This window comes from Triturus cristatus, chromosome 6, assembly GCF_964204655.1.
Source record: "Triturus cristatus chromosome 6, aTriCri1.1, whole genome shotgun sequence".
Classification (NCBI taxonomy): domain Eukaryota; kingdom Metazoa; phylum Chordata; class Amphibia; order Caudata; family Salamandridae; genus Triturus; species Triturus cristatus.
The window spans coordinates 153,176,702-153,190,634 of record NC_140589.1 but is presented as its reverse complement, the minus strand read 5'-3'; positions in this window follow the sequence as shown (position 1 = coordinate 153,190,634).

Sequence of the window (13,933 nt, the reverse complement as noted above, 5' to 3'; positions counted from 1 at the left end):
AATGTAGGTGAGCATGTGTTGTTATGCTTGCAGATCCGCTGTTTGACCTGGCATGATTCTTGGCTCATAGAAGCACCCTTGACAAATTGATGGCACTGGAATGCTGGAGGCAATACTTTCATACGGGATACCCTCGGCAATGTTACAGCTGGCCCTATGTAAGTACCTTTTGGCATGGAACACCAATGAAAAATGCCAGCGCTGGCCTCCTGGAGGAAATGCTTGGCATAGTTGCCACCCGTGGCAAATTGCTTGTGATGGCATATTGGAGGAAATTCTTGGCATATGGGAAGATAACTTTGGCCAGGTCATGGGGCCATCCATGACAAAATGAAGGGCCCGATTCACAGAACTAACTTAAGACAAAATCCTAAACTTACTACTTTTGGTATTCACAGAAGTTAGGATTTTGTCTTAAGTTTGTTTTAAGACAAACTTAAGACAGACTTAAGTTAGGATTTTGTCTTAAGTCTGTCTTAAGTCTGTCTTAAGTTTGTCTTAAGTCTTTCTTAAGTCTGTCTTAAGTCTGTCTTAAATTTGTCTTAAGACAAACTTAAGACAAAATCCTAACTTCTGTGAATACCAAAAGTAGTAAGTTTAGGATTTTGTCTTAAGTTAGTTCTGTGAATCGGCCCCGTAGTCCTTAACATATTAGACATAACCTTTGACATAAGGGGCCTCCATAGTGCAAGAGAAGCATTATTAGGAACATTCTGGCACTGGCATATTGTAAGTAATGTTTGGGCAAAAGGGGCCCCCATGGCAAAATGCTGGTCCTAGCAATGGAGTTAATTTTTGACATAAGAAGGCACCCACATGACATTTAAAAAATATAATTGGGCGAACTCATGGAGACTGTCAGATTTCAGTAGCTTGGGACGCCATGAAAGGACTTGAATATTTAGTGAGTGCTTTTTAGAGCCTATGGCTTTTTAGCACATTTATGTGAAAATTGTGCATTAAAATGCACTAATAAAGTCCTATTTTTTCAAACTGTTCTAAAGGAAGAAAACCCCCCACCCTTTGCTCTCCCCTAGAAGAATATATAATATTAATTATGCAATTATGTAACTTCAGCAAAGTTAATAATTGTGATGTCATCAGGATTAAGGTTATGTGACATCACTTCTTGGGACGATGCAGGGTCAAAGGCCATATGATGTCACTTCCTGTGACATCATTAAGGTCAAAGGGTATATGATGTCACTACCGCCGACCCAGGCATTTTGGTGAATCAACGTCCATGGGTTTTGCTAGAGTTTTGTATCATGGTGTTTCCATCTGTAAAGGAGGACAGGGCTGCAGTTTTCACAATACAGTTGTGATGCTGCATTGCCACAACTCCAGCAGAAAGCAAATTAGTGGTGATTCTTATTGTTTTAGCCATATTTTGGTTTCCTTTTTTCTAATAAGCGGCCTTCTTTTATTACATGTGGTCACTTTTTACTCAAATATTTTATTTAATTTTATTATAAATACATAGCATATTACAAATACTACATAGGCATAATGAAGATGAAATTATGACACAAATGCAAAATTCATAAAAAAATCTATAAAAAAAAATCCTAACTGTAGGAAGCTAGCTGTCTATATAGTGCACTAAAACGAAGTATACTTTGTCAAGAGTCAAGTGAGACCAAGATTGATAAACAGGCAAAATGTAGATAATTCCAACGCTCTATTTGTGGTAGTATGGGCGAGCAGTTAGGCTTATCAAAGGGTAGTGCTAAGCACTTGTTGGACTCACAGAGGCAATAAATGAGACACACACTCAAGAATAACAATGAGACCAATTTACAAAAATTACACTGATTTTTATATAATTTTTCAGACTAAGACATATGTTCTAAGGTAAGTATTCTTTAAAATATGAATTTTCAAAGTACGCAAAATAATACACTCTTGTGCGCAATTATGCACCATAGAAGTCTATGGGAGAAAATAGAAAAGTGCACATAAAATCATACAGTTGGATCTCGAGGTTCACCCTCTGGATTTAGGTAAATAGCAAGGCCAGGTGCAAAGTTCCACCAGCGAATTATTGGGAGCATCCCGTATTCGGCTAGGAGCAGGGTGCTGAGGTCGTTGATAGCAGGTGCGCTATGAAGAAGGGGACCACCAGAAAACACACTGCACAAGGGGACCTAAAGGTATGTCAGAGGGGTCCCACTTGAGGGAGCAGGTCGCAAGGGCCTCAGGACCATGGGGGCAAAGCTGGTTCTTCGGTACCCAGACCGGGGCGAGCTGAGTGCAGAGCAGATAGGTTAGCCTGGATTTGAGAGGTCTTCGCAGTCAGGGGCAGGCAGGTTGCAGGGACAATTCCGGGACAGCTGGGCCACTCACGAAGTGGGTCTCAGGGATCTCGATGTCCCTCGCCGGGTGCTTGCGTCCTGAGCAGTTGGAGTCTCGATTGGACCCTTCCTATCTGTGTAGGTTGCAGAGGGTCTGGTACCCCGAGTATTAGTATGACTCGGCTCCAGTGGGACAGGTGCCTTCACACTTGGTGGGGAGACAGATCTCTCCGTCCGGAGCGGATTTACCTCTTCTTGCTTGGATGCTGCGTCGGAGTTGCCAAGGAGCAGCAAGTCTGTAAACAAGACTCTGTGCCTGGCAGACTGCAGGAGAGTAGTTCCACTAACCCAAGGGAGTTCTCTGGCAAGTGGAAAAGGGCTGAAGGTGCCCCAGTGTTCTTGGAGGCCTCACAGTTGCAGGACAAGACAGCACACCACAATGGTTGAGTCCTGGAAGCAGCAGACAGGGTTTCGTGCCAAACTTCTACAGCAGGTCTTCATTGTTCGGGTCAGCAGCTCTTCTTCGTCCGTTTTTTCTTTCTGTCCATCAAATCTAAAGTTCAGGGTCCATGGATGCCTTCAAAATACTACATTTAGGGGCTTTAAAGCGAGTGACAAGTAGTAGCCAATGGGCGACCTACCTTTAGGGTTTCTACACCATCTAAGTGACCAATTCCTGTGGGAAGGGGCACTACCCTAGCCTTGATAGGTTAATTCCTGCCATTTTAAGATGGCGGAATTGGAAAAGTAGTGTCCACATCACCTGCCCCACCTTAGGGGTGGCGTTGGCTGAATGTGGGCACACCTCCTAATCTAACTAATTTTCCCGCCTGTCCTCCTACCAAATATGGAGCATGACAGGGGTGTTGACATCCTCCACTATCTGGAGATGCCTGGGTTGCATTTCAAAGGTGGCATTGCCTTTGAAGCTTCCCCCCATTGAAAGGCCAATACAGCCTGGGGGAGGTGTGAACCACCTATGCCCAGAGCTGGCTTGGTTCCTGGCCTCTGAGAGCACTGGATCTCACCCCATGAGGTCAGAAACATGTCTGGTAGTGGCAGGGTGGCTAAGACTAGGCAGATACCACACCAGTCCTTGGTAGCTTTTCAGGAAACCCTCTTTGGCAGAGGTCTTCAATCTGTGGGGCCCGACCTCGAGGGGGGCCGTGGAGTCATGGGAAGGGGGGTGCGTTTTCCCCAGCCTTATTGTCGGCACACAAGGATTGCTGAATGGCATCAGCTCCAAGAGGTTGTGCCAGACAGAGCCTAGCACTTGGAGCTGCTCTGAGAAGCAAACCTATTGTGCAAACTCCTCACCAGCTGATGAAGGAGGATGGGTCTTGGCGACCACAACCAATAGCAGGCAGTCAGGCTCTGCAGGAAGCAAGTACCAGCTAAATTGAGCCCAGCACGCATGTTCATGTACTGTGTCCACAAGGGAAGGTGCGAGCTGGGCTTTAGGGGGGCTGGAGGGGGCCGTTCTCATGGAGGGGAAAATGGAATGGAAGTCAGAGGCCGGAACTACCCAACCACGAACTTTCCTTACCTTCTGCTATCTTGAAATTTGTCATTTTTTCTGTTTGTGTCACCTAGTCTACCCAAATACTTTTATAATACATACTGTAAAAGGCTCACAAACAAGACATTGTATTTAGAAGTTATTTTTTTATTGTGGTGCATAAAAAACCTTTGTATTGGAAAGACTTATTGACGTCTATTGCTAGAATATTTATATTTCCTTTTAAATACATGTTTGCAGATTATTTTTAAGATTTATTTCTACTAACTTTTTTTTATTTTTATTCCTTGCCCTCATTGAGGCATAATTTCGCCAAATATGATATTTATTAAGTGCAATCGCATGACCCTTTGTGTGATGAAGTTGGTTTCCGCAGAGAAAGCACTCGCAAACATATTTAAATAGCAGTTCCCCGACAACCGTCCTGGGACGGTTAATGGTTAAATCTGATGGCTAAAATGCTTCAGCTGGAGTGTCATTCAAGGAGTGTCATGTGCTGTGAAACGGAAGCTGGGCAGACAGCTAATTGCCAGGGTGCCTGCTTGCCTGAAAGAAATGCAAATGTGTGCTACGAGTTGATCTGCAAATGTGAATAAATGGTGCTTGGAGGCGGATACTGGTTTTAATTGATGGAATCACTCTTTGTGATGACACAGATGTGTTCTTTTTGAGTGCAAGTGCAAAGATTTAACAATTGAGCTGCGAAGTGTGTGCTTTTAATTGTAATTGTATTTGTATAGCACTTATTTCCCCAGGAGATGTGGAAGGGAGAGTTTTGTATAAAAAAAGAATAATAAATACATTACGTACAATCTGGGTATTACTAAAATGCAAGTTTTAAATAGTGACTTACTTATTCACAGTGCTTTCTGTCACAATCTGGGAACTTCTAGCACTAAAAATGTACAAGTCACTATTCTCTACTGCATCATCCAAGATGTAATTATGTGGGTCTCTGGTTACACACAGACCTCTGCAGTGCATTAACTAATAAAGTTGTCATAATGTACTATTGTGCCTTACCCACTGAGTAGCAACTTTTTCAATGTATTTTTCATTTAACCTACCCGTTATTTTATACGTAGCTACCTGGTGGTGAAAGACCTCAAAACTTACAGAATACACTGTTAATTATTTCCCCACGGTAAAAAATATTTGCCATGGGAATTGAGGGTGTTTATGGTTATTGATGACGAGTAACAGTTTATAGAATTTTTCGTCAGGAGGGGGTCCTTACACCTAAAAACATTTGAGATTGGGGTCCAGGCATCAAAAAGTTTGAAGACCTCTGCTCTAAGGTGTCCCCTGTGTGCATTTATTAATAAGTCCAACACTAGCATCCGTGAGGATTTACTAAGACAAGATGTTTGGTACCAAACATCCCTGGGTACAGTGAAGCCACCATAAAGCTAGGAAACTCCTAATGACATGTATCCAGCCCACGTACTCTCTATGGCTTCCCTGTGCACTTACAATATCCAAGAATGGGCTAAAATACGGTAGGGTCATATCTGCTCATGCAGCTATGCCCACACATGGGTTATAGTGCACACTGCCTTAGGGCTGTAAGGCCTGCAGTAGGGGTGACTTGCCTATACCTCATGCACTGTCTGTGGGCATGGCACACTGGGCTGTGTGCCATGTCTACTCTTCAGTTGTTTCTGCACCAAGACATGCAGCCTTCAACGGCAGTTTGTACGGTCTTGGTGAGTGGTCCCTAGGGTGGCACGATGTGTGCTGCAGCCCTAGTAGACTCTTCAGTACCAATGCCCTAGGTAACAGGGGTACCATTTACTAGGGACTTACATGGGTCGCTGAAGTTGTGTCAATCGTGTTACATTTTTAGGAAAAAGATCTGGCACTGGGAACCTGGTTAGCACCCAATGCACTTTTACTCGAAATAACATCATGCATCAGGCAAAAATTGGGGGCTAACCATGTCAAAAGAGGCACTTTCCTACAACAACTCAAAAACATGTTACACATTAAACCATAACTTAATGCAAGCAATTACAAAAAAATCATAATGTAATGAATTAGTAAATAGAATGAGAGCAAAATCAATCAATGCAATGTTATTGACACATTTCCCAAAATAAACTCAACTTTGACATCATAAAGGTAACAAAGAACCATTCAGATAAATATATTGATGCATGTATTTGTCATCCATGACACTGGAAAGGCATTTGGCACTAGGTCGAGATACAGAAAACAGAAGGGAGCAGTAGACAGACCAACAAAACATGCACATAGCAAAGCATTACTTAAAATCCCTGAAGTCGTGAAACAGCGCATTTCCAACGCTAGGATATTCCAAACATGAGGAGCCGGCACAAAGTGCAATAAATGACATTTTGAGAAATAAATGTAATGGTTCCCATGAACCTTCCCAGCAAAAGGAGGACCTTGAAATTCATCAAGGACGTGGTCGCTGTCAATACCTGTCTGAAGACGGTATGTGCTGCCTGAGATCTGAGCTGCACGTAGGGTAACGAGATGGCCAAGATAGTCCATCGCCTATGACAAAGCCCATGACCAATCAATGATGATTTACTTTCTGCATACCCGATTGATGCTGAAAATTCTGCCTTTGAGCACAAAGATGATGACTAGAAGTGAATGACATGGCCCAATTCTCCATAAGAACAAAACCATAAAAACAAGGATGCTGATACACTATAATGCCGGGGAGCGAAGGGGGTTGAAAGTGACATCACACACGCTTTAGAACTCGATAACATCACAGTGTTGACCAGACCTCTTGTTTCACCCTTCTGAGCTCAACATCTTCTTTTATTGCTGCAGAATGGCTGAGGAAATGCAGAGGAAATTACAGAAAATAAACAGAGCTCTGAGAGACCTCCTCACTTTCCATGCCTGCCACTGACCGCTTGAGCTCCTAGACCAGAAGTTGCAAGAATAGAGCCAAGTGCTTAAAGTGGCATGGGTTGCAAGTGCTACCATTGGCTATCCAAAACTGATGTCCGCACAGGAACTGACATGCATCGTTTGATTTGTCGATTCCTATTTAAGAAGAAGACAGATCAGACCACTCTGCAAACAACATCTCAGAATTACATAGTGGGAATTTCCAATGAGAAATGACGAATAACTTTACTCAAAATAGTCCTTGAGAAAATCAAAAGGAAAACTCTTGCAATAATATATGATGAGGAGAGCATGGCATGAAATATACTAGGGTCTAGAGCAGCAAGGTTAAAATCCCATCCTCTGTACTTGAAGGTCCAGGTTAAAAACCTTGCGTCATAGCTTGACTCAACATTACTCAACATTATGAGATTCTTGGCAAATCGCTTAATATCCGCTACCTAGAAATGTACCAGTGTATATCATTTAGATCATCTGCCTGCACCTCATGTGATGTACAGTGCTTCATAGCTAGGCTTTGCTTAATATAAATCCAACACAGACAGGGAGTATGGATCTAATTGGGGAATAACAACTTGGCCTATGGGAATGGTGGATAATCAAATATACAGTTTATTTTACATTTAAATTGCCTGCATCTTAAATTATTCTGTATGAATTTGTCCTTTCGCTGTTAATGATGAAGCAAAATGTTAAATTTGGAACTAAATAAAAACAAGGGGGGATGAACAGAAGTGCAGTAAAGCGAGAGTGCAATCTATGAGAAGATGCCAGAAGAAGATCAGTGGGAGTGAAAAAGGTTTTTATGGAAGGCGTGAGCATCTTCCTTTGTAATAAACAATATAAAAAGCAGGCTTGTCTTCCAGAAGGATTTGCATCTAAGCCGGTGAGCGCCAAGGGATGGCAACCTGCCTTGGGCGATGGGTCCCACCTCTGAGGAGACTAGGAATGCACTCAAGGAACAGTGATCCTTTCATACTAGAGCATGCCAGGACAGACCAGGATGTATCAGTAATAGCGTAACTTTGTGCCACCAACCAGGATTACGAGTTTTGTTCTGTAACAACAACACGCCCACTCTGCCCATTGGTATGTTTAAGATTCACAGATGGAAATATGATTCAAGTTATGTCACGCCTACACTCCCGAAAAAATTCCTTCTTTTAAATCCTCCTTAATGCTTGTTATTTCTTTTAGGGATAGGAAGAAGATTAGTTAAAAGGGTGAGCATATTAAACGCAATTGTAATTCGATTGTGATCCAAATAATAAAAAACAGATCTAAAAGTACATACAAACTGTAATCATACAGATGCATTCAATCAAGTCCGACACACAGACACAGAAGAAGGTAGCGGCTATTTACCCATCCACCGGATAAATAGTGAATTTTCTCTGCTATTTACTTGGTCAATAGCGAAATAGTATAAATTATTTACTATTTGGCCAGTGGCCTTGAAATCAGTAGAAAAACTTCACCATTTATCCAGCCACTAGCTAAATAATGCACTGTTGTGCCGGCGGCTGCGCAAATAGGAGAAAAACGTCACTATCTACCCAGCCACTGGCAAAATAATATACATTCTGCACTGCTAAGCTGTCAGCGTGCAGATAACAAGGACACATTACTATTTACCAGGCCATTGGCTGAATAGCAAAGGTTTTGTGCTATTTGGGCAACAGTCAAGCAAACAAAAAAACTTCACTCGTTACCCAGCTGCTGGTTAAACAACAGACATGTAAAATGGTTAAATTACAGAAATGTTATATTATTTAACCAGTAGCCTGGCAAGTAGCATTGACATTTCCATATTTACCCAGCAGCTGGCTCTATAGCAGAAATGATGCACTGTATTCCAGGTGGCCTTGCAAAAAACTTGAAAAGAAACTTCATTATTTACCTGGTGGCTGGCTAAATAGTAGACTGTGTGCACAACTTGGCCAGTAGCTATGCAAATAGCAGAGTAACTTCACTATGTACCCGGCTGCTGTCTAAACAGCTCAATTTTAGTTAATTATGTCTTATGGAGATTCCAACAATCAATCAATCAGGGAGTTTAAAGCGCGCTACTGCCCCGTGAGGGTCTCAAGGAGCTAGGGAGGGGGGTGAGGATGCAACTCCGATTCAGCTAAAAGCCAGGTCTTGAGGCTCTTCCTGAAGGTGTGCATCGTAGGGGAGCGTCTGATGTTGACTGGGAGTTTGTTACAGGCTTTGGCTACGATGTAGGAGAAGGCTCTCCCACCCGCTCTGGTTCTACAGATGCACATGGTTTCTGCTAGGGCGATGTCAGCGGAGCGGAGGTTCCTTTTGGGTATGTGGAAGGAGATTCTTTCGTTGAGGTATTTGGGTGCGGTGTTGTGGAGGGATTTGTAGGCATGAGTGAGTAGCTTAAAGGTTACTCTCATTTCGATGGGGAGCCAGTGGAGGTCACGCAGGTGTTGGGTGATGTGCTTATGGTGTGGGATGCCGAGGACGAGTCTGGCCGCGGTGTTCTGGATGGTCTGGAGTTTGCGCCGCAGGGATCTGTTGATTCCACCGTAGAGGGCGTTTTCATAGTCCTGTCTGCTTGTTATGAGTGCGTGGGTGACAGTCTTTCTGGCTTCGGTGAGGGGTGGATCCACTTGAAGGTCTTGCGGAGGATGCGGAGGGGGTTGAAGCAGGTGGAGGCGACCGCGTTGATCTGTCGGGTCATGGTGAGGGAGGAGTCGAGTATGATGTCGAGGTTCCAGGCATGGTCCGTGGGGGTGTGGGAGTTGCCGAGGGCGGTGGGCCACCAGGAGTTGTCCCAAGCTGAGGGAGTGGGTCCAAGGATGAGGACTTCTGTCTTCTCCGAGTTGAGTTTCAGACAGCTGCTGCTCATCCAAGCTACGACGTCTTTCATTCCTTCTTGGAAGCTGAGCTGGTGGTTTCGGGGTCCTTCGTGAGGGAGAGTATGAGCTGTGTGTCATTGGCGTAGGAATCTATGCTGAGTCCATGCTGTCTGACGATGGCGGTGAGGGGGCCATGTAGATGTGGAAGAGCGTGGGAGTGAGCGATGATCCTTGGAGTACTCTGCAGTTGATCTCTGTGGGTTCGGAGAGGAAAGACCGGAGGCTGATCCTTTGGGTCCTGCCGGCGAGGAAGGAGCGGAGACAGTCGAGGGCGGTTCCCTGTATGCCGATGTCATGGAGTCTGGCTGCGAGAGTGCGGTGGGAGACGGTGTCGAAGGCTGTGGAGAGGTCGAGTAGGATGAGGGCCATGGTGTGGCCTTGGTTGGGGAGCATACGGATGTCGTCTGTGGCGGCAAGGAGGGTGGTCTCGGTGCTGGGGTTACAGCGGAATCCAGATTGGGAGGAGTCGAGGATGGCGTTCTCTTCGATTAAGTTTGTCAGCTGGGGGTTGACGATCTTCTCGGTGACTTTGGCTGGGAAGGGAAGGGGAGAGACGGGTCGGTAGTTCTTCAGGTCCATCGGGTCTGCAGAGGGTTTCTTGAGGAGGGGCTTAAATTCTGTGCCTTTCCAGTCGTGTAGGAAAGTGCAGTATTCGAAGGAGGCGATGATGGTGCGTCATAGCTCGGGCGCTATGGCGGCGGCGGCTCTGTGGAAGATGTGCGACGGTCAGGGGCCCATGGGGGCTCCTGGGTGAGTGCTCTTCATGGTTGTGGTGGTATCTTCGGTGGTGACCGGGGTCCAGGCTGTGATGGTGGGCTGGCTGTCGTCGCTGGGGGGAGTGGTGGTTTCTGGAGCCTGTTCGCTGAAGGGAGGGGTGGTTTCTGGAGTCTGTTCGCTGAAGTTGTCATAGAGGGCCTTGATTTTCAGGTGGAAGTAGGAGCCAAGCTTGTTGCAGAGGTCCTGGGAGGGAGTGACGTCCGTGGCTTCGCTGGGGGGTTTGGTGAATTGCTGGATGATGTTGAAGATTTCCTTTGAGTTGCTGTGGAGTTGGTGAGGATTTTGTTCTGAATGAAGGTCTTCTTGGTGGATCTTATGAGTTGGTGGTATTCTGTCATGGCGTTCTTGTAGGTGGTCAGGTCTTCTGTGATTTTGCAGTTTCTCCATCATTTTTCTAGACGTCTGTAGGAGCGTCTGGCTTCTTGGAGGTTGGTGTGGAATCAGGTGGCCTTCAGGGGGGGTTGTCTGTTGGTGGTGCAGAGGGGTGAGAGCTTGTCTGCGCAGTTGGTGATCCAGCGGTGTAGTTCCTTGGCTGCAGAGTTGGCATCGGTCGAGGCGGGGATTGTCGTGGATGAGGGTGGAGTTGAGGTGTTCCTCTGTGACCTTGCTCCAGTTGTTTCGTGGAGGGCGTGGAGTGGGTTTGTGGGTGGTGGCAGTGTTGAAAGAGAAATGTACGCAGTGGTGATCCATTCAGAGGGGCTGCGTGGTGTGGCTGAAGCGGATGTTGTTCCCACCTGCGAAGATGGGGTCGAGGGTGTGTCCTGCCTTGTGGGTAGGGGTGGTGACGAGCTGTTTCAGTCCGATGTTGGTGAGGTTGTCCAGGAGGATGGTGGAGTTGGGGTTGCTGAGGTTGTCGAGGTGGAAGTTCAGATCTCAGATGAGTATGTAGTCCACAGAGGCGATGGCTTGGGGTGCAATGAGGTCAGCGATGGTAGTGGTGAACGAAGTGCGTGGTCTAGGAATTCTGTAGGCAAGAGTGCCGCGAAGTGTGGTTCTAGGGCTTGTCTGGTTCTGGAAGTGGAAGTATTCGGTGGTAGAGGAGGAGTCGCTCGTGGTGGAGGTGGAAAGTCGGAGGGAGCTCTTGTGTGCGATAACGAGTCCTCCTCCTGGAGGGTTGGGGCAGTCCTTTCTCTGGATCTTGTAACCATCAGGAATTGCGGTGGCGATGTCGGGGGCGAAGGAGGCATTGGTCCAGGTTTCCGGGAAAAAGGCGACGTCTGGCAAGAGGGTATCGAGGAGGTCCCAGATTTCTATGGCATGTCTGTGCAGTGAGCACACATTAAGGAGGATACAGCTCAGAGCTTTGGTAGTGCTGGCAACAGGCGTGGGTGCGGTGGTCGTGGGGGTGCCGAAGATGGCAGGAAAACTGGCCGTGGGTGGTGTTCGGCGTAGATAGCTGGCAATTGTTGTTCCTTCCGTGGTTGAACGTGTGGAGGGCAGCTGAGTCGTAGCGGTGGGAGGTCGGAGATCAAGGGTCCCTGGCGCTGGTCACGGTTCGGTCGCGGACAGGCACAGACAGGCTTGGCTTTGGCGAGTGCGCACCCTGCCATCAAATAGGGGAGGGGGAGGGAAGCGCAACTGGGAGGCGGGAGCGGGAACCAGCAGGGTGGAGGAGCCGTGGGGGCAGAAGCGGCGGGGAAGGGCAGAGAGAGGGCACAGAGGACAACAACAGGGAACAACCAGGTACAAAGGAAAATAACAGGCAAACACAAAACAGAAGGAAGAGGGGACAATAACATGGCACGATACAGAAAAGACAGACAAAAGACAAACGGGCACAAACACAGAGACAGATAGCAGCGGACCAGCAGAAGAGCACGGCTCTCCCACTGGACCAACAGGAATGAGGCGCAGGCAGGGGCCTGCGAGTGGAGGAGGGCCTCGAACACCTACTAGACAGAGGTGAACGGGGTCAGCGACAGCGGCACAGACGGCGGAATCTGCTGGGGTAGAGAGCAGGTCTCTGACCAGGAGGTACTTACACTAGGTAGAAATGCAAATAAAGAGTGAACATAAATGGCATCAATCTCCTTAAGATAAAAAAAGTGGTCACAAATTATACACATACCTTTTGCTACTGGAATAGTATTTTGTAAACCAACATATGCACTGTTCTGTCGTTTGACAAAATACTGAATCGTAGGTGTTGCAGAATGACCTGCCTAATTGATATTCATTAGGCAGGTGCCTATTTGCTACACTCTATGATTGGCTGTAATCACAGAGATGGTGGCCTGCAAGGAGCTGCACATCATCATCTGTAGGACTGCATTCCAAAATTGAAAATATATATTTTTTCAAAGTAGTCTATGTTTCTTAAAGGAACCAGTGCTGGTTTAAAAATAAAATGTTTTTGGAATACTTTTCCCCCTGAGGCTGCCAACATGAGTCGCAAAGTGAAAGGGGTCCTAAAGGAAACCTTTCCCCTTTTCAAATTAGTTACCACCCCAACTCGCGGTCATTAGCGCATCAATTTTTGTGACGGCAATTGCAGTCATAAACTATCAATAAATTCCTTTCTGAATTGGAAAGGAGATGGGAGGAAACCTCTTTCATAAACTCTCCTATTTGCAGTTAAAAAATGATTGCAAAAGTCCTTTCACTAGTCGAAAGAATTTTCCAACTCATTAATAGGGTTTGTACATAACGATAAGCACATTTGTGGAAACAAACCCTGTGGTTTTGCAACATGTGGATTTTAGTGCTAAAACTGGCTTGGATGCAGGAACTAAATTATAGGTCTAAAGGTCCCAAATGTTTGAATGTTTCCAAGTTATTTTGACAGACATGGCACAGATGCCAAGCCATTAAACTGTGGACCAAGACACAGCGACTTTGAAATCCCTTTATGGAGCTGCCTCATGCTCCACAAATGTTCCTGCTCCTTCATATTTACCTGCAGAGGAGACTAATGATACAGAGGATTAGAACCGTTGCAAGACTAGTTGACGCTGCTTACTGTGCTACAGCTACATACTCAGTCTTACGAAGAAAGCCATGGGAATGTACTAGGGCCGGATATAGGATTACCAAAAGGCCATGTGTTATCATAACACCTCTTTTTCTGCAACAGATCAGTGCATTCTTGAGTTATTAATTCCGGTTCAGTTCAATAAATCAGACTAAAACACCTGAAAACAATGATTTGTAAAAGCAATAAAACAGAACTGGAAATGCTTAATTCCAGTAACATAGTGCCATCTAATATTTAGGGTGAATTTATCAAACTAAGAACAATTTCAACGGCATAAGTGCAATTGCAGTTTCACTTATGAAGTGACCAACACAGTATAATTGAGAGGAGTCATTCCAATCTCATGACAAAAGGAAGAAAAACTATAGACCTGACTAAAGTTTTGAGGATGGAGTTAACTCCGTCAGGATGGCAAAGGACAGCCCCTCTGCCATCCTGAGGGACCTCCGACTGCCAAATCTAGAGTTGTCCAATGGCCCTCTGAACAACTCTCTACATTTGAAAAAACTGCTGTCATGGCGGTTCCTTTCTACCCACAAAACGTTTAAAGGCAAGTACTGTCAAACCTGATGGCCATCCTGCAACCCTTTATAGAAAATGTATTTTC